General features: G+C 37.0%; 2 long non-coding RNA genes across 3 annotated transcripts; one reads left to right on the top strand and one right to left on the bottom strand.

Annotated features, from left to right (window-relative positions):
* Window positions 1-669: 669 nt before the first annotated feature.
* On the top strand, window positions 670-4,539 carry LOC309498016. 2 transcript variants are annotated; one of them, XR_014205805.1, is made up of 4 exons: window positions 670-810; window positions 3,109-3,211; window positions 3,378-3,524; window positions 3,638-4,539. It is a non-coding gene; the product is annotated as an uncharacterized lncRNA (long non-coding RNA). The 2 variants fall into 2 exon arrangements; XR_014205806.1 differs by having other exon boundaries at window positions 3,378-4,539.
* Window positions 4,540-6,049: 1,510 nt separating this feature from the next.
* LOC309497308 lies at window positions 6,050-11,973 on the bottom strand. Its single transcript, XR_014205481.1, has 4 exons — window positions 11,833-11,973; window positions 11,368-11,450; window positions 11,179-11,285; window positions 6,050-6,431 (listed from the first exon to the last, which is right to left on the bottom strand). It is a non-coding gene; the product is annotated as an uncharacterized lncRNA (long non-coding RNA).
* Window positions 11,974-19,203: the final 7,230 nt, after the last annotated feature.

Below are 19,203 nucleotides of genomic sequence, written 5' to 3'. Positions count from 1 at the left end.
AGAAATATTAGGGTTCCAATAAAAATAAATTGGGGTTGTAAAATGTAATACATGGTTCATTAGTCTTCATATTATGTTGATTCACATACCAGTATTGTTAGAACTCATCCACATTTCAGAGAAAGTGCACAAACTGCACAGTGCACATAGACAGTGTCCTGTTTCCTTTCCAATGTAACCATACAACCAGCGGGTAGAACAGTAGATGCGCTTCATCTTTTAAACCACCAGATGGCGCTAAAGAGAACGGACCAGCAGTACAAAGTTTCATTGGCCAATCACTAAAAAGATTTGTTTAAATGCGTTCACAGATTCATTCACTCCTTCACTGGGTGGCGTGCAGTGAATGTGGTGAGTGTTAAAGGAACATCAAGAAAGATTAATAGAAAACTCATGAAGAGTAATGTGCAAATAGGGAATTGCAAATGCATCCCAGTGATGTTGTTCGTTTAAACAATGAGAGCTGATCTGACAAAACCATAGATTAGTTTTCAAACATATGAACATCACATTTCAGCCCTCTCACCTATGACTGGCCACACACTCACTTGCCCAGAACACATTTTAGTAGGCGTAAACGTGTTTAATAATAGTAGAATGACAGAAACTGAAGTGCAGTTCTTCATCCGCTCCACTAGGCGACGTGAGCGGGTTTCACTGTCAGAGCGACTCATTTAGATCCTTGACAACATTAACACGTGCAGATGACAGCTATTAATATCACACTAACTGTACATATTTCAGCAAATAAACCGACACACAGAGTCCGATAAAAAAAAAAAAGGGAATCGAGTGTCATTAAACTCCGCGGTAAGTAACTTTGCACATAAAGTGAATTTCTCTAGTATAATGATATCGCGACGCTTAAAGGAGCCGTATGTAAGATTGTGGCCAAAACTGGTACTGCAATTACTTTCAAATTACTGTAGAGCGGTGTATTCCCTCCCCCTCCCCCCTGACTCGAGGTTGCCAGATAGGCTGCAGGATCCAGCAGGAACGTAGGCTTCTACGTAGCTGTGGTAACTAGAGCAGAGCTGGCAACCCCGATGCCGAAACACTACTGACTTCGTGATTGGTAGATAGGTGGAGGGTGGCGCTTCAGGCTAAAACACAACATGACAACATCAACATCAGTTGAGGGCTGCAACTTCACTTTTTAAATGACAATATCCAGGCCGGACTACTGTTGTCAGTGATATATGTATTTGAAATGAACATGATTTCTTAATGTCTAGTGACATATCAGGGCCATTTTATGATTAATTGAAATACATTTCTTACATACAGCTCCTTTAATGTTTTGTATAATTATATTTGTACTGATCCATCGTTCTGCTGAAATGTCATCATCAGGGCTCGTCAGTTTAATTCTCATGGTGTCTGTAATCTAAATGTTGTTTAAGCTTGTTATTAAATGAAGGCATTCGCGTCTCCTATAGAAAGTTTAACACAGACTTTGTTGCTCTTCTTTTCCTGAACTCACACTTAGACCTTCAGAAGAGCAAATTAATCTGTAGGTGTTGCTTTACATTTATAATCTTTGAATTATTCGCCCTCTGATATTAATGTTATTAAGCAGAATAATAAGGAATGGTGTTTTTTTTGTGTGTGTCTGTTGTTGTTGTTGTAGTCTTACTGTAGGTAATAATAATCTACTGGGTTGATGTTTGTTAATAGAGTTAGTTGGAGTGAGAAGCTCAGATGTTTCTGCTGCTTCTGTTTGTAGAGCTGCAGTGATGTTACGTCTAATGAAAAGCATCATACAGTCCAGAACAGAACAGGGCTAACACCATGTGCAGGGGCCGGTTTCACAAAGATAGACTTGGCTTAGATATAGTAGATAGTCAGACTTCAGATAGACATCTAAATCAGACCGTTGCACAAAAGCACTTAAGACTCTGACTATCTTAAGGAGGACTACACTGCAATGCATTCTGGGTAAAATAAGACACTTTTCAAAACAAAAAACATGGCGGATCGAGTAAGCGCATTCAACCGCTCAGTGCAGTTTACCCCAGTGGAAAATATGTGTTTGTTGGAGGAGTGTAACAGTTACAAGGACATTTTACTTGGGAAATTTAGCGGAGAATGTAGTAACAAGAAGAAATGTTTAAATTATGAGCCATTTTCCCTTTTCTTTTGGCTGTTTTTAATGTAACTGATTGTTACTGCTGGTTGCCAAGGTAACAGAGTTACCTAAGTTAGCCTGGGGGTAAGGTGGATTCTTTTTTTGGTCTAAATTAAGTCAGTCAGTGAAACAGTCTAACTTGCATTAGTCTAGTCTATGAGCAAATTTTAGACTTGTCTAACTCTATAGACCGGTCTAAAATAGCTTTGTGAAACCGGCCCCTGGAAACCAGCCTTTAAGGATTACTGTAGATTTGAAAATTAAGCTTTTTCCCATTATGGTTGAATCACTGAAGCTACACCAGTTATTTTGCCAAGAGATCTCTTATTTATTATATTGTTACATGTCAGACATACGAGAGAAACAGCCATAGAAGAGGAAGGTTACAGGAGAGGTGGTCTTCATTCCAGATTTCTCTTTTTCCCTCTCTGTCCAGAAAACTGTGTTTACATGCATCAGTGAAATACATTCCTTTCCTTGTAAAGAACATGCCGACTGTACAACAGTTGATGTACACATCATCATCATTGGAAAACCTTTGCATCAGTGGGACATATTTTGCATTGCACACATACTTCTATGCAAAATATAGCTCATCCCATATCTCTCCTCAGCACACATGTACAAACACACTCTGACTTCGCAAAATATAAATTATTATGAACATTAATAAAGAAAAATACTACTGAAAATAACATTAAACAATAAAAGTTTAGTCTTCAATTATACTTGTTTAATTTGAAGGAAAGTCTCTTCATTTGAATTGAATTAAAAGATTATTATTGATACAGCCTTACTGAAGTATACTATATTATATACTCAGCTATATATTTTTCACACTGTACAGCTTTAGGCTTTTAATTTATTCCATTTCCATCTATTAACTAGTCTTTAGACTAACTTTCACATTCTCATTTATAGATGTAGATCTATAATATAGAGTAATGTTTTGTTAATTGTATTTATGTCTTTCCTTACAGAGAAGGACTGTGTTTGGACCATTACATCGACAGTCAACAGAAGCAGAGCTCAGAGTCGTGTGACAGACATTGACTGTAATGACGGACTTCTGCTCATGGACAGGTAATGTATATGATGTGTGATTGTGTGTTTTACTGTGCTAAACATGTAGGTTCCCATCACTTTCTTTTTGAAGGGCCACTCCTTTGGAAAGCAAATGATGGGAACCTAAGTGGGTGAATTTTTTTATATATAATTAAAACATTTTTTTCCCGTGTGTGTCCAAAAGCATAACCACTGCTGGTGACTGTGCCGGAAGCTCCGGGGGGAGCCCGCACTGATATCCCCCTCCTTTGGGCACACATCACTCCTATCGCAGAGACCCAGCTGGGATTGAACCATCAACCTCTGAACCCGTGAGGCAGCGCTCTTACCTGTGAGCCACAGATCTCTTGTCTGTTCATGTGAAGGAACTTCTATTTCACTATTATCCTGAGAGTTTCCAATAAAGCAGTTAAAGTGAGATTTGAACCTGTGTCTTCTTTACAGTCTTATCCTCAGAGAGTGTGTGTTTATCCACTCACCCATCATGGATTTCACGGCAATAGCTGGTGTTTGGGACTCCTTGTCTAATGAGAACAATTGAAAGTCAGCAATAGTGGGATTTGAACTCAGGACGCCGTGATTGAAACACAACGCTTTCTCTCCTGAGCCACTGAGACTGCAGAGATGATGAGCGATTTAACAGGTTTGATCCAGAGCTTTGTGTTAAATGATGAATAACTTCAGCAAATATCAGGTTTGAACCAGAACTTCCTGGTTTGATAGGGAGACAACTATCCACTGAGCCACAGAGCCTGTGATGCAATGAGGATGTTTTACATTTAAAGTTTATCTTAAAGCTGGGTAAAAGATGGTCATCATTGATTGATAACTCATTGACTACTCTGCAGGATTGTTTGTGTATTTACTTCTGGACAAAGTATTTCTTTAAATTTATTATTCAATTATGAAAAAACCAAAGCTACTCTTATAGAAATGTTTTTTGTTCTGTTTGACATTTGACATTGAAATATGCAAACTGATATATAAGCTGTGTGTAATTTAAGTTATTCTTTGCTAAAGTAAAAGGTTACCGGTTCTATTCCAACTTCTTGTTGTTTTATACAATTTCAGACTCAGGTTCGAAAGACAAACGTACCAGGAGAACTGATTTAATCGTGTTGTCTTTGTTGGGTAAGTGGTAGCGGTACTGTCACTGAAGCGAAAGGTTTCTGGTTCTATTCCAGCTTGTTGTTGTGGTTTTATACTCTGTTTCAAAAGATAAATGTACCAGGAGAACCAGCCAAACTGTGCAGGCGCTGGTGGCGCAGTGGTGGAGTCATGGTATCACCTTCCCAAGGTCCATGGTTCGAGCCTGGGTCAGGTGTCTGCACACCCAAAAAACCAAAGGGGGGGGTAGTGTGTGTGTGTTCCCCCCCCGAGGTTTCGGAGTGCCCGTCGCTGTGGTTATGCCGCTTCGTGCTTATGATTTGCTACGTTTAATAATATAATAAATAAAATATTATATAAAACCTTTTTTTCTTTCTTTCTTTCTTTCTCTCTTCTTTTCTTCTTTCTCCTTCTTCTCTTGGCGGACTTGGACTTTTTCTTTTTTGGACTTTTTTTCTTTTTTGGACTTTTTTCACTTTTGTTTTAGAAATTTTGTTAAGTAACTATTACTAAGTTACTTTTAAAAGTAACTCAGTAACAGTTACTTTTAACAACTTTTAAAAGTAACTATTACTAAGTTACTTTGAAAAGTAACTAAGTAACAGTTACTTTTAACAACTACATTTCTAAAACAAAAGTGAAAAAGTTACTTTTAAAAGTAACAGTTACTAAGTTACTAAGTAACTAAGTTACTTTAAAAAGTAATTCAGTAATAGTTACTTTTACTTAGTTACTTAAAAAAAGTTAGTTTAAAAAAGTTTAAAGTAATAAGTAAAATAATAAAATTTTACTTTGAATTATTTTACTTATTACTTTTACTTTTAAAAGTAACAAAGGAATAGTTACTTTTACTTATATAACTAAGTTATAGTTAAGTTACTTAAGTTATAGTTACTTTTAAAAGTTATAGTTACTAGTAATAGTTACTTTAACTTAGTCACTTTTAGTAACTATTACTTAGTTACTTTTAAAAGTAACTTTTTTCACTTTTGTCTTACTTTTAAAAGTTTTTTTAGCAACTAAATTTCTAAAACAGAAGTGAAAGTAAAAATGAAAACAAAGTAAAAACTAAAAGTAAAAATGCAAATAAAAAAGTGAAAGCAAAAGTACAAAATGAAAAAATAAATAATGAAAAAGAAAAAAAAGTCACACTTTACACACTTTGCAAATAAAAAAAGTGAAAGCAAAAGTACAAAATGAAAAAATTAATATTTTTTTACACTTTACCTATTAAACACTCACTGTTTAAACTGTTAAATAGAAGTCAGCTTATCAAAATTTATAAATTTATAATTCAAAATGTATTGTTTATAATTGTGTCTGTGATTAAGGATCAACTGATGGAAAGAACCCAGATCTTTATGCAAGAAATACCTCAAGAGTTCATTCAAGCCTCTCTTTATGATGTTCAGCAGGTAGTTTATATGATAATGTTGTGTTTTATATTCTCTCGATGTTGAGTTGTGGGTTCCCATCGTTTTCTTTTTGAAAAGCAAGTGATGGGAACTTAAATGGGTGGGGAAGGGACAAGGAGTGAACATTTTTATATACAATTAATTTTAGAGCGTCCCCTGAAGAACTGTCCAAAAAAACCACTTTATGATTTGTTGAATTGTGCAACTTAAAAGAAAAAGTAAAACATACGCATGTTGAGCATGAAGTACACATGAAATACATGTGTTTATGTGCCATGCCATGCACCTTATTCTGTATCAAGACACAATTTTTATTGGACAATAGAGTAGACACTTCTTGTACAGAGGAGTTTATTACAGAACATTACTTTTGACAAATCATATAAAGGGAAATGTTTTTAACACCAAACTGCATGATCCTGAAACTCTTGTTGTAAGCCCTGAGACTGAAACCTCCATCAAGACATTAAAAAGCCAAGCTTCGGCCAATGAGAAGAACGTTCTGCACATTAACCTGATATGCAGGTTTGCATCTGAGGACTAAGCTGAAGCACAGAAACACTGCCTGCACATAAGACGGTCAGAAAGCAGCATTTTAGCCATCGATTTTCAGATCCTTGGCCACGAGCATCGCTGTGACGGGGTGCATTGCTCCACGGTGCTCCTTAAAAGTCTTCACTGCCTCGTCGCTGTACTTGGAGAAGTTGTAAACTTCCCTAAAATGGAAAGAGAGAAAGAAGGGTCAGCAAGTGCACTTTTGAAATGGTCTTGAAGAGTCTCGACAGTTAAAAACAGAAGTTTAGTCAATGTTTTGTTGCTCATGTCAGCAAGGAAATTACAAAACTTTCTGTAACATCCTGTTCCTTTTGGTCCATTTTCAACAACTGACCCTACTTATTGCTGTTGCTGTCTTTGGTCCAATCATGGACTTCTCAGAACAAATTAACAAATTTACTTAAAGGTCCCATTGCATGGATTATTTTCATTATTTTAGAATGTTTCCTGGGGTGCCCTTATAGTGTTAGTATGTTTTTTAGATCAAAAGTTGTTATAATTTAGAAATAAAAGGCATATTTCCTAGCCTGATTTTAGCCTCTGATTTGAACGCTCTGTTTGAAGGGGCGTGTCTGCTGTGAGACTTCAGTGTTAACGCCCACTGCTGTGATTGGCTGCTGTGAGACTTCCGTGTAAACGCCCACTGTTGTGATTGGCTGCTGTGAGACTTCCGTGTAAACGCCCACTGTTGTGATTGGCTGCTGTGAGACTTCCGTGTAAACGCCCACTGCTGTGATTGGCTGCTGTGAGACTTCAGTGTTAACGCCCACTGCTGTGATTGGCTGCTGTGAGACTTCCGTGTAATCGCTGCTGTGAGACTTCAGTGTTAACGCCCACTGCTGTGATTGGCTGCTGTGAGACTTCAGTGTTAACGCCCACTGCTGTGATTGGCTGCTGTGAGACTTCCGTGTAAACGCCCACTGCTGTGATTGGCTGCTGTGAGACTTCCGTGTAAACGCCCACTGTTGTGATTGGCTGCTGTGAGACTTCAGTGTTAACGCCCACTGCTGTGATTGGCTGCTGTGAGACTTCCGTGTAAACGCCCACTGCTGTGATTGGCTGCTGTGAGACTTCCGTGTAAACGCCCACTGCTGTGATTGGCTGCTGTGAGACTTCAGTGTTAACGCCCACTGCTGTGATTGGCTGACATGCTTGCATATGAAATATCTCGCATTACATGTGGAACTCTCTCGAAAACTTTTACTATTACAGCTGTTACACGTTTTTACTATTACAGCTATCGGTATTAACAAATCGTAAGAAGTTTTTTTTAATATTTAGATCTATTCCCATCACATGAAAGGTTGCAGTGATGAGCATTGAGCAGATGACAGCCTGTTGATCGCGTGAATGAAGATCTTATCATTGCTACGCAGTTTCTGCACTCTCACTAATGATTTCACCAATGCAAACATGAGTTAAGTACAGTAAGAGCTTCGTTGTGCAGCGTAACAGCGTCATTGATTTCATAACGAGTTTTGGCAAGTGTCCAGATAAACTCGCGCTGTGTGATTGACAGCTTGGGCGATTGGAAAGGGATTGTTCTTTGATCGCTTTCTGTATATATATTAATCACAGTTTAAGTAAGATTATTTTCATCCTACTAAGAGAAATGACGTGAAGTTGATCGTTTAGTCACTGGCTTGATTTACTGATGCATAAACAGTATTGAACGACTGAGAGAAAGATTATCTGTCTGAACTTGAACAATTACACATCAGAAATTCACATAACCCACTGGTTCTCCAGAGGCTCGGATGAAGGAACTAAAACAATACTTTTGTGTTCATTTGTACATCTAGGCCGCTGTCAGTAGCCTAAAAGAGGCCTAGAAATAGGGTTTCGTTCCACCAATTGGGGCACTAATTTTTCTTTTGCTCAATATGTTCAACGTTAATAAATGGTATCCAAGCAAAAAGTTCTCCACGCATTATCCTGCAGTTAATGAGAAATTGTAATTTATTGGCGCACTATATTGACTGCGTATTGAGACGTCTAAAACGGTTGAGCTCGATTTTCAACCAATCAGCATCGAAAATGTAAGTAGGTCACAGCCGAAATCAAGCCAATATCACTACGCACATATGTAACGTTAAACAGAGGAGGACGTAAGCAGCGCATCTTCATCTGATAGCGGCGATCAAGCTCGATTAACACCCGTAAAGTGTATTCTTCATGTCGGAAAAGATGGTGGGAAAGGTCCGCAGCCCTTTACTGAAGTCCGATGGGAAAAAATCAAGCAATGTGCGTAGGAATGGCTCAAAACGTCGGACACTACGGTGCTAACGTTAGCTATTGCTAATAAACATGTTGCCCTCCTGGACAAACTGGTCTCTGATGTCCCAACAACTACGGGTTTCACCCGGCCTGATATCGGCGTTTTATAGGCTAGACAAAAAAAAACGCTTGACTTGTGTGTATGTGCGTGATGGGTAGGTTAAGGGGTCAGGTGAGTGTGAGTGTGAGAGAGAGAGAGAGATGGGTAGGTTTAGGGGTCGGGTTAGTGTGTGTGTGTGTGTGTGTGTGTGTGTGTGTGTGTGTGTGTGTGTGTGTGTGTGAGTGAGAGAGAGAGAGATGAGTAGGTTTAGGGGTTGGGTTAGTGTGTGAGTGTGAGAGAGAGAGAGAGATGGGTAGGTTTAGGGGTCGGGTTAGTGTGTGTGTGTGTGAGAGAGAGAGATGGGTAGGTTTAGGGGTTGGGTTAGTGTGTGTGTGTGAGAGAGATGGGTAGGTAAATAAATAAATCCAAATTAAATCTTGTTTACAATAATCATTCCTGTGAATATGTACATGTAGTGCAGTTACTGCTCGTGTATGCAAATTAACAATTCACCATTAAATGTGTTATTTTTAAAAGTGTTTTTCTTTGTACACTTTTGAGTTTAACTTGGTGATTGTCAAAACATTTTAGTAACTAAACTGAATTTTGACAACATGTTACAATGTTTATATGGTACAATTTCTGGTAAGCTAAGTTTTTTTTTTTTTTTTTTTTTTCTTAAAGAAATTTCACGATTTCAATTCAATTCCTGTGATTTGATTTAATGTTGACTCATTTGGATAAATATTAGGTACACAAGATAGGCGTTAATTTTTCTCAAGAACAATAGGCTACACACAGACAGCCCTATCAGCTGGTAGTATTATTTAAGGTTAAAAATAACTCAAATTAAATATAATGTGTTTTTTATTATAATAACAACTTTATTTAATGATATAAGTACAAATATAATAAATATGTAATATAGTACACATATTTAGCAAAATACTCTCTATAGCTCTTTTTCTAGCCAACTAACGTGTCTATATTATGGTCAATAAATGGCTTTCCTGAGAATGGATGTGTGGTGTGAGAGCGTGTGAAAAGTGTCAATTGCGTGAGTCTCACAGTGAATGCGTGAGAGTTGGCAGCTCGGTTATTATATTTTGGCTTAATTCTATTTGTTATTCAGATTTTACCTCAAATATTACCTTTGAATTGGAACAACATAATGAGAAGTAATTGGGATGTTAATGTTACAGTAGAAGTTTTCTTGATAATCTTATCATGTTTACTGTCCCTAGATAGCAACTTCAGGTATATCACACATTTCAAACTGGTTTAAAATTTCAAAATTTTATTTTGTACTTCAAGTGGTAATTCTGCATTTTTGGGTTTATATGATAACAGGTTTGAAAGTGCAAAATTCCCTATGTTTTCCCTTTTTTTCAAAATGGGCACCTTTAGCATAATTTTTCTCAAAAACTGCAAGATTGTGTGTGGAGAACTTTTTCCTAAGGAATCTCTATATATTTCTGATATTAAATATGTGGAACGAAACCCTATTTCTAGGCCTCTTTTAGGCTACTGACAGCAGCCTATCTCTGACCCCTAAACCTATCCATCTCTCTCACACACTAACCCGACCCCTAAACCTACCCATCTCTCTCTCTCTCTCTCTCTCTCTCTCTCTCTCTCTCTCTCTCTCTCTCTCTCTCTCTCTCTCTCTCTCTCTCTCTCTCTCTCCGATATCAGGCCGGGTGAAACCCGTAGTTGTTGGGACATCAGAGACCAGTTTGTCCAGGAGGGCAACATGTTTATTAGCAATAGCTAACGTTAGCTCCGTAGTGTCCGACGTTTTGAGCCATTCCTACGCACATTGCTTGATTTTTTTTCCCATCGGACTTCAGTAAAGGGCTGCGGACCTTTCCCACCATCTTTTCCGACATGAAGAATACACTTTACGGGTGTTAATCGAGCTTGATCGCCGCTATCAGATGAAGATGCGCTGCTTACGTCCTCCTCTGTTTAACGTTACATATGTGCGTAGTGATATTGGCTTGATTTCGGCTGTGACCTACTTACATTTTCGATGCTGATTGGTTGAAAATCGAGCTCAACCGTTTTAGACGTCTCAATACGCAATCAATATAGTGCGCCAATAAATTACAATTTCTCATTAACTGCAGGATAATGCGTGGAGAACTTTTTGCTTGGATATCTTTTATTAACGTTGAACATATTGAGCAAAAGAAAAATTAGTGCCCCAATTGGTGGAACGAAACTGAACGATACAGCTCACGTACAGCGGCCTAATCCAAACACTGAGCAACTGCCATGCTTCGCTTGTTTGCAAGTCATGATATCTCTCGAGGAAAAACCAATATCGCGCTCGTGCAGCTCATTTTCTCATGGGCGGCCAAATTCTCTTTGCAGGCAAAGCAGAGAAAGGGGAGGTAACTTTTCCCCTTATGACGACATAAGGGGAAGATTTCTAGATTCGCCCGTCTGAGCTTTCATTTTCTCAAAAATACCCAGGGCTTGGTTTACACCCATCAAAACGTCTAGCCACTGGGGGACCATAGGCAGGCTAGGGGAACCCATATTAAGGTTAAAAAACCTCATAAAGTAAAATTTTCATGCAATGGGACCTTTAAAGAGCAGGCGAGTGAATTTCATTCTGCCCTGTTCGGTAGCCATCTTCATCGCCAGGGGAACAGCTTCCTCCCAGTGTGCCCTCACACAGACACGCAACCACCTGCATAAACACAAACAATTTGACATGAAATACTGAAATATGTGATAATCAGATAATTTAAAGAAACCGGTCTGCTGCTTACCTGAAGCGAACCTCTGAGTTTTTAACACTGTTCAGCTGGTAGACCTCCTGCATCTTCTTCACATGGGACAGAGGAAGCGGCTCCTGATACAGGCAATGCACAGAGGAAACACACAGACACGTTACAAGACCACTTCTGCTTTCTGTTCCTCTCTGTCTTTTGATCTGAAGTGCTAAAAAGTGTTTGATACGGTACAGCATGACTTATTCTGCATCAACATAATGGGGCATCACAGACTAAATTAGATCTTTAAATTTAATTTTTAAAAAGTTAAAAATGTAATTTAATCCATAATATACATCATAGTAATAAACATGTAAACAGGTTTACATTTAAAATGTAAGATTTTATGTGTGGTTTTATAGATATGTGATTTTCTCTTGCAGATTCAAGACAAAACAGGATGCAAACAAGATATTGCGGTTCCAAGAAATTATCAGTTCCCAGTTTTAACTTGTTTAGTACCTCTTGGAGTAACAGAGCCACAAACTCAATGAGTTGAGGAGAGTTTAATTGCTTCACATCTGCCTCAGTGAAACTCGTAAGATCCCCTTCTTTTGCCTAAAATGCACGAACACACAGAGGAAGAGGAAGAGAGGGGTTTGTCTTAAACTCAATGTAATTTAGAGAAGCTTGAAAACTTAAAGTCTTTGGTGTAGTAGGGTAGGAAATGTTTTTCAAACACTTTTTGACTGAAAACACTGGTTGAACTCTCTTCACATCCTGATAGCAATCAATAATAGAAGTTGTCTAGATATAAAAAAATATATATAAAAAAACTGTACATATATATTTTATGGAAGTCTCAGGACCAAAAAATGCAATGTTTAAATCCTGCAAACATATTTCCATACCTCAACACACCCTGCTCTCACAGACACCGCACGCCATCAGCACGTTTCATAAGACAGTTTACAGTTCCTTCTGAACCAAAACAATGAGCTTATGCTGCGTTCATGCCATAATTAATAGATTAACAATAATTAATTATAAAAATGTATAATTAATTAACAACCCTTGACAGTCTACTCGGAGCTGTTCATGTCGGACTCAGAATCATGCGTTTCTATGTCAACACTATCCACGGCGAAATGAATCTGCAGGAGTCAGGTGATACAAGTCAGAGCTCGAAGTTGTTTCTGTTCATTATTTTTGTAATGTTATGTGCTTTGAGACACGAGGTAGTTTAACGGTGACGCTTTGCAGACTCTGCTCTGGCTGTGTGCGTTCATGTGTTTTGAAGGAGGCGTGGCTTTGGAGACGCTCTGAAGGGAGGGTGGGATCTTATGCTTTCAAAGCTAGCTTGCTATTGCTAGCCTCTGGCTAGCCATCCATGCATTCCAGTCCACTTTATTCAAGATGTCCACCTGACAAAGAGACAAATAGAGACAAGAAGCACACATTTTTTTACTATATTGATAGAACATAAGAGAAGAGATGGCATGAAAAAAACCAAAGATTATTAATCATAATTTTGTTATCCAACAGGAAATGGATTCTAAATGATGAGACACATTCCATTAGCAGTCTTTTTAGACAAAAACCTGGAATTAATATACAAGTATGTGTATTTCTACATTACTGAGCTTTACTGGGCAACTTGCATAAAAACTTATGCATGAATACATTATACTGCCTTATAATTAATGTGCAACTTATAATATAAAAAAAATATTTGTTTCTGCATTTAACAAATATATATACATATATAATGCATTACTTTATGAGCAACTCAGAACACTGGGTCACTATATTTTCATTGTTTCTATAGGAAGTTTCTTCTGCAGTGTGTTCGTTTGCTTCCCTGCATGTGCAATCTTGTCATTTTCATATTCACATTTCCATATGTGCATGGTATCAGAGTCATGCATTACCTGTCCATGTCTCTGAACTCTGCTTCGGTTGGGTAGGTGTGCAAACATTTTTATTCTACAGGTTAAAAAGACAAATAAAGACCTCATGGACATTGTATTCAATTTTAATTGAATCACACATTCCAAAAAATTATCTTTGCAATATAAGGTTTTAGGCTGCAGAAAAGAAAGTTAGTGATGTGTAGAATCTTAAACAGAAAAATATCTACTCTCTCATACCGTTACAAAGGTCTAAATGTGTTGTGGCCATTGCAATCCAGCGCCATAGGGATCCAAGCAGGATCCAAGGCTTTATGCTGAAAGTGAAGCGCGCTTGCGCCGCCTAGTGGAGAGGATTGAAAACTGCATCAATCATTAGGTTAATTAAGGCAGGTGAAATTATCGTCGCATTATTAAACGAAAAGAGGTGGTGGACAGTCGCAGATGAAAGGAGTGCGATGTAAAATCCATTTATTTGAAAACAAATGTATGATTTTGTCAGAATCTCATCATCCAGCATGGCAGTTTCGACGAGTGAGATCAACTCTCAAACAATACGGCAAGAGTAAGACATTTCTATAAGATATTTATATATTAGGGGACTATGATTGATTGATTGATTTGAAATATTGTTTATCATGCATCGTAATTAAACATTCAGTTTCATTTCTCGTTGTTCAATCAGCAATAATGAGGTCGTATTAAGCAAATGGAGTGAACGCGAAGGAGCTCGCTGACTTCTTTAATAGAAAGTTTAACCTATAAAACTTACTGTAAATATGTTTAGAACTTTGCTTTATTTGAATCAAATACTGTTTATGTAAATGTAAAGCGTTTCAGAGCACGTTAAAGTTAGTTTTAGGTTCTCATGAACAACTATCACAAAACATATAGTTGTGGTCAGAATTATTGGCATCCCTGCAAAATATGATCAAAGATGGCTGTATAAATTAAATATGCATTGTTTATCCTTTTGATCTTTCATAAAAAAAAAAAAACTTTTCTCCTATAATGCCTGATGAGTTTAAAGAACACCTGATGAGATCAGAGACCATCTCTCCAGATCCTTCCGATCCCCAGCTCCATGCTGGTGCTTCTTCTCTTCAGTTTTCTATAGGGTTCAGGTCAGGGAACTGGGATGGTCGAGGCAGAAGCTTCACTTTGTGCTCCGTAACACATTTTTGTGTTGATTGATGTTTGTTTTGGATCATTGTCCTGATGGAAGATCCGACCACGGCCCATTAGAAGATTTCTAGCAGAGGCCGTCCGGTTTTGATTTTTTATCTGTTGGTATTTGCTCAAATCCATGATGCCATGTCTCTGAACAATGTCCAGGACCTCTAGTTAAAAAATAGGCCCACAACATTAAAGATCCAGCATTTAACCGTGGGCATGGGGTACTTTTTATCCCTGTTTCCATCAATCCTGTCTGGTGGGTTTGCTGCCAAAAAGCTCTTTCATGATTAAGGGAATTTGGCCTTTGTGTTTCCTCATATTTATACTTGTGTGAAACAAGAAGTCATAACTAGACAATTTCATGACCCTGGTGTGCTAAAAAAAAAAAATATTAATGGGAATACAGAAATATTTTACTCATAAAAAATTCTAGGGCTGCCAATAATTGTGGCCAACGTGTTTTGGAGAAAAGCATTTATTTCCTAATGTGATTTACCCCACACTTTCTATTCTCTTACTTCAATGAAAGGTTATTTTTTTTCTTGAATTTTTTTAATTAAAGATAAAAAAGGATAAACAATGCAGATTTATTTTTACAGCCATCTTTGATCATATTTAGCAGGGGTGCCAATAATTCTGACCACAATTGTATTTTAGCTTGTAAACATCATCCGCTATGTGAAATAGGGCAGTAGAAATGTGAACATGTTATCCTTGTGTTTTTGTCCTGATATATTTAAATAATATACCCATATTAGACTTGCCCCCATGTCATGTGTATATTAATTTACACTATATGCTGTAGTATCTGCATTTAGACTCTACAGGTAACACTGCTGGTTTGATGCTAGATGGTGCAATTTCCGTTGTTGCTGAGAAACATGCATTAAATGCAAGACAGACTTTGATTTTATTTGGTTCATTCATTGCATTATTATTTTACACATATTTAGTCAATATTTGTGAATTTTATTTTACTCTGTTGATTAAAATAAGATTTTACTTTACTCAAGTAAAATACAATATTTTACTTGACGAGAATGCTAAATTAAATTAAACATTAATGTAAATGTATAAATAAAAACTAAATGTGAGGATAGTCCTTGTTGTGAAAACCTGAGCTCCCAAATAATAACACTTTGATAAAAATATTGGTAACACTTTACAATAAGTTATCATTTGTTAACATTAATGTATTAAACTAACAATGAGAGCAATATATTTGTTACAATATTTATTAAAATTTGTTAGTGAATAAAAAATACAGTCGTTCATTATTTGTTCATGTTAGTTCACCGTGCATGAACTTATGTTAACAAATACAACTTGATTTTAATAATGTATTAGTAAATGTTGAAATTAACATTAAAGGAACACTCCACCGTTTTTTGAAATAGGGCTTATTCACCTTCTTTCCTACATTTAGATAGGTGGGCAAATGCATTTTTGTCTCAGTGCATGCATTGTTTTAGTTTGACAGGGTCGGCGCTAGCTTAGCTTAGCACAATGAATGGAATCCTTTGTTGCCAGCTAGCATGTCCTGAGTAAAAGTGATATAAACATTTTTAAAAACCCACCTAATTACTTCTTGTGGCCTACGTATTCACAACAAGTACAAATAGTGATGCAGATTAACACTAGGCGATTTCCTAGGCAGATATTGACTTATATATTAAGGACTATATTAGGGGGAAGCACAGGCGAAGCACTGCTACTTGGGCGTGATATCTCTGCGCCCAAGTAGCAGTGCTTCACCTGTGCTTCCCCCTAATATAGTCCCAAGTCAAAATCTGCATAGGAAATCGTCTAGTGTTAATCTGCATCACTATTTGTACTTGTTGTGAATACGCAGGCCACAAGAAGTAATTAGGTGGGTTTTTAATTTTTTTTTATATCACTTTTACTCAGGACATGCTAGCTGGCAACAAAGGATTCCATTCATTGTGCTAAGCTAAGCTAGCGCCGACCCTGTCAAACTAAAACAATGCATGCACTGAGACAAAAATGCATTTGCCCACCTATCTAAATTTAGGAAAGAAGGTGAATAAGCCCTATTTCAAAAAACGGTGGAGTGTTCCTTTAAGATTAATAAATCCTGCAGTATTGTTCGTTAACTAAAGTAGTTATCTAATGTTTACTAATGAAACCTTATTGTAAAGTGTTACCAAAACATTATTTTCAGCCTAATAGAATGTTGTTAAATTTATGTTTTTGTTCTTCGTTGTCTGTGTCTTAGACGGGTTTCGGTCCGAGAGAATGTTTTCACATTCTGACTAGCATAACTCAAGTTCACGTGTGTGTTCAGGTCATTATGTGCAGAGGCAAGTTGAAATATTACATTGATGTGTTTTGTTTTGTGTTTGTGTTTGTGTTTGTTTGTGTGTGTGTGTGTGTGTGTGTGTGTGTGTGTGTGTGTGTGTGTGTGTGTAAATCAATCTCATGTATTGGATGCTTTTGAATGCAAGGACATTGGTTTCATGAACAGGTCTTTATTATTGAAATTTTTGATGACAATATTATTTTACATTGCAATATTTATATCAGAAAGACAAACAGACTAACACATTTATTTATTTATTTTATGGCTGAATTTAATTTCCATTCAAATTCTTCACATTTTTTAAGTAATACAACATATTGTATAATCATTTACATTTATATTATTTTAATATATGCCAAAATAATTTGGCAATTTGGTCTGATCCCTTGCACGTCACTGCTTTAATGAATCTTTTGTTTCAAATCAGTGAATCGGAACGCGTGTCAAACTCACGTGGTTTCAGGAAATTTGAATGGAAATTAAATTTAGCCATAAAAAAATCAATCTAGTTGAGTTTGATTCAAAGCTCATCGTTCTGAAAAGTTTTCTCGCTGTATAGTTGTGAGCAGTATAGAGTAGCGCTTGCTTGTCGTTTCTACGATCACAAATGCAGACATGGTTTTGTTTACATGGTGTTCCGTGGCTCGACGCGTAAAAAGACAGTACAGTCATTATAATCAGTAGTAATTATGTTCCCAATGAAATAAAACCTTACCAATCTGATCCGTCCTGGTCCAGTCGCGCTGGCAAAGTTGCTCGATCATCTGCATTGTCCGGTTCAGATTCGGGCTCGAATTGATCCGACATCATCACCTGTCATTCGGAGCTGATGTTCCAAATATGGTAAGGGGCGTGGCATTTCCGTCACACGCTTAAGGTTTTTGGGCCAATCGCAATGCACTGGATCGCTGGCCAATCAGAGCACACCGCGCTTTTCAGAACGATTTTTGTTATTTTATTTTATTTATTTTTTTGCTTTTCAGAACGATGAGCTTTGGGTCAATCACTAGACTGACGCAGCGAAGAGGCGTGTCCTGAAAGCACGTGAGTTTGATTCACTGATTTTAAACAAAAGATTCATTAAAACAAAAGATTCATTAGAGCAGTGACGTGCAAGTGATTAGACCAAATTGTGATAAACCATTTGTGCCTATGGAGGAATGATCCACTTTCTTGTTTTAATTTTCCAACGCAAGCATAATTTATTAATTTAGTTGATACAAAATATCCAGCAGCTTACAAATGTACTTCACTCACCTTCATGTTGCTCTAACATTTTTTTTCGTGAAAAACAAGGACGAATGATGATCGTTGTAATTATCAAGCTCCAAAACACAATCAAAGTAGTCCATGTGAATCGTACACGTTATTCCCAGTCTTCTGAATTGAGTCGCTTCCTTTGCCAGAATAAAAACGTATATTTTGCACTTTTGAACGTGAGAAATATTTTCTGGGTTTTAAAATGACTCTCATTTTATAATATGTTGTTTTCCCCATAGTATATAACTTTGGCAAGGAAGATTTGAACACTCAATGCAATTTGAGCCCAATTCCTACGGCATGTACATGACCACAATGTTTCAGACAAAACAAGTTTGGTAGATGTGCTCTCAGATGCACTTTCCGTCATAGCCAACAGTACATTTATTGGAAAATGTCTCTTAATATTTGCACGTTTTTGCTAAATATCAACTTTTGGCAACAAAGCAACATAAAATGCTTATTGAGGTTGATCCTGATTGATCGCATTTAAATGCCATCCTCCTACTTATCCACTTATGTAGAGCGTATCTTGAGAGGGTCAGTGCCCATCATGCAACCTAAAGTCAAGTGTCCTGCATAAGGACAGTGTTAACCCTTTGAATCCCATGGCTGAAATAATCTGATAGCTGATGTTACTTTCTTGATTTAAAAATGTCATGCTTTGCCAGTTTAACATGCTGAGACTATAAGCAATTCATAGGTTGACAAAATTGTATTTGTTTGAATGTTCAGAGGTCTATAATACCTAGAAAGCTATCTGTTAGAATTTATGTCTATTTCATTGGCCATTTCTAATCATGTGAAATTGGAAGGGGCGTTAATATGAAACATGGCGGAAAAGAAGTTGGCTTTCCCCCCAGACTAGTGAATTTTTATTTTATTGCTGTCATTCTTTAATGACAGAGCATATAATGAAAAAATGTAAAACTAATAACTTTGCTAATTTTCTATTTGTTAAATAGCATGCATAAATCTTATAGCTTGTGTAAAAAGGATGTAGGTACACTGTCCACTTTTGACTTCGGTTAGTCTACTTGAGCATTTTATTTTCAAGTCATGACTGTTCATCTTTTGAGAGCCCTCAAAAAAGGCTCACTAGTAAAATGTTTATTATAATATAATGGAAAAAAATTGTGATTTAAATGTTGCAACCTGTTTATAATCATTAATTTGGTGCTGCACAAATGAACCAGAAGGAAAAACAAACCACAACTGTCATGAGTG

The sequence above is a fragment of the Leuciscus leuciscus genome, assembly GCF_965113295.1.
Source record: "Leuciscus leuciscus genome assembly, chromosome: 4".
Lineage (NCBI taxonomy): Eukaryota > Metazoa > Chordata > Actinopteri > Cypriniformes > Leuciscidae > Leuciscus > Leuciscus leuciscus.
The sequence above is the reverse complement of the archived record's forward strand: the minus strand, read 5'-3'. Positions and strand labels throughout refer to the sequence as shown.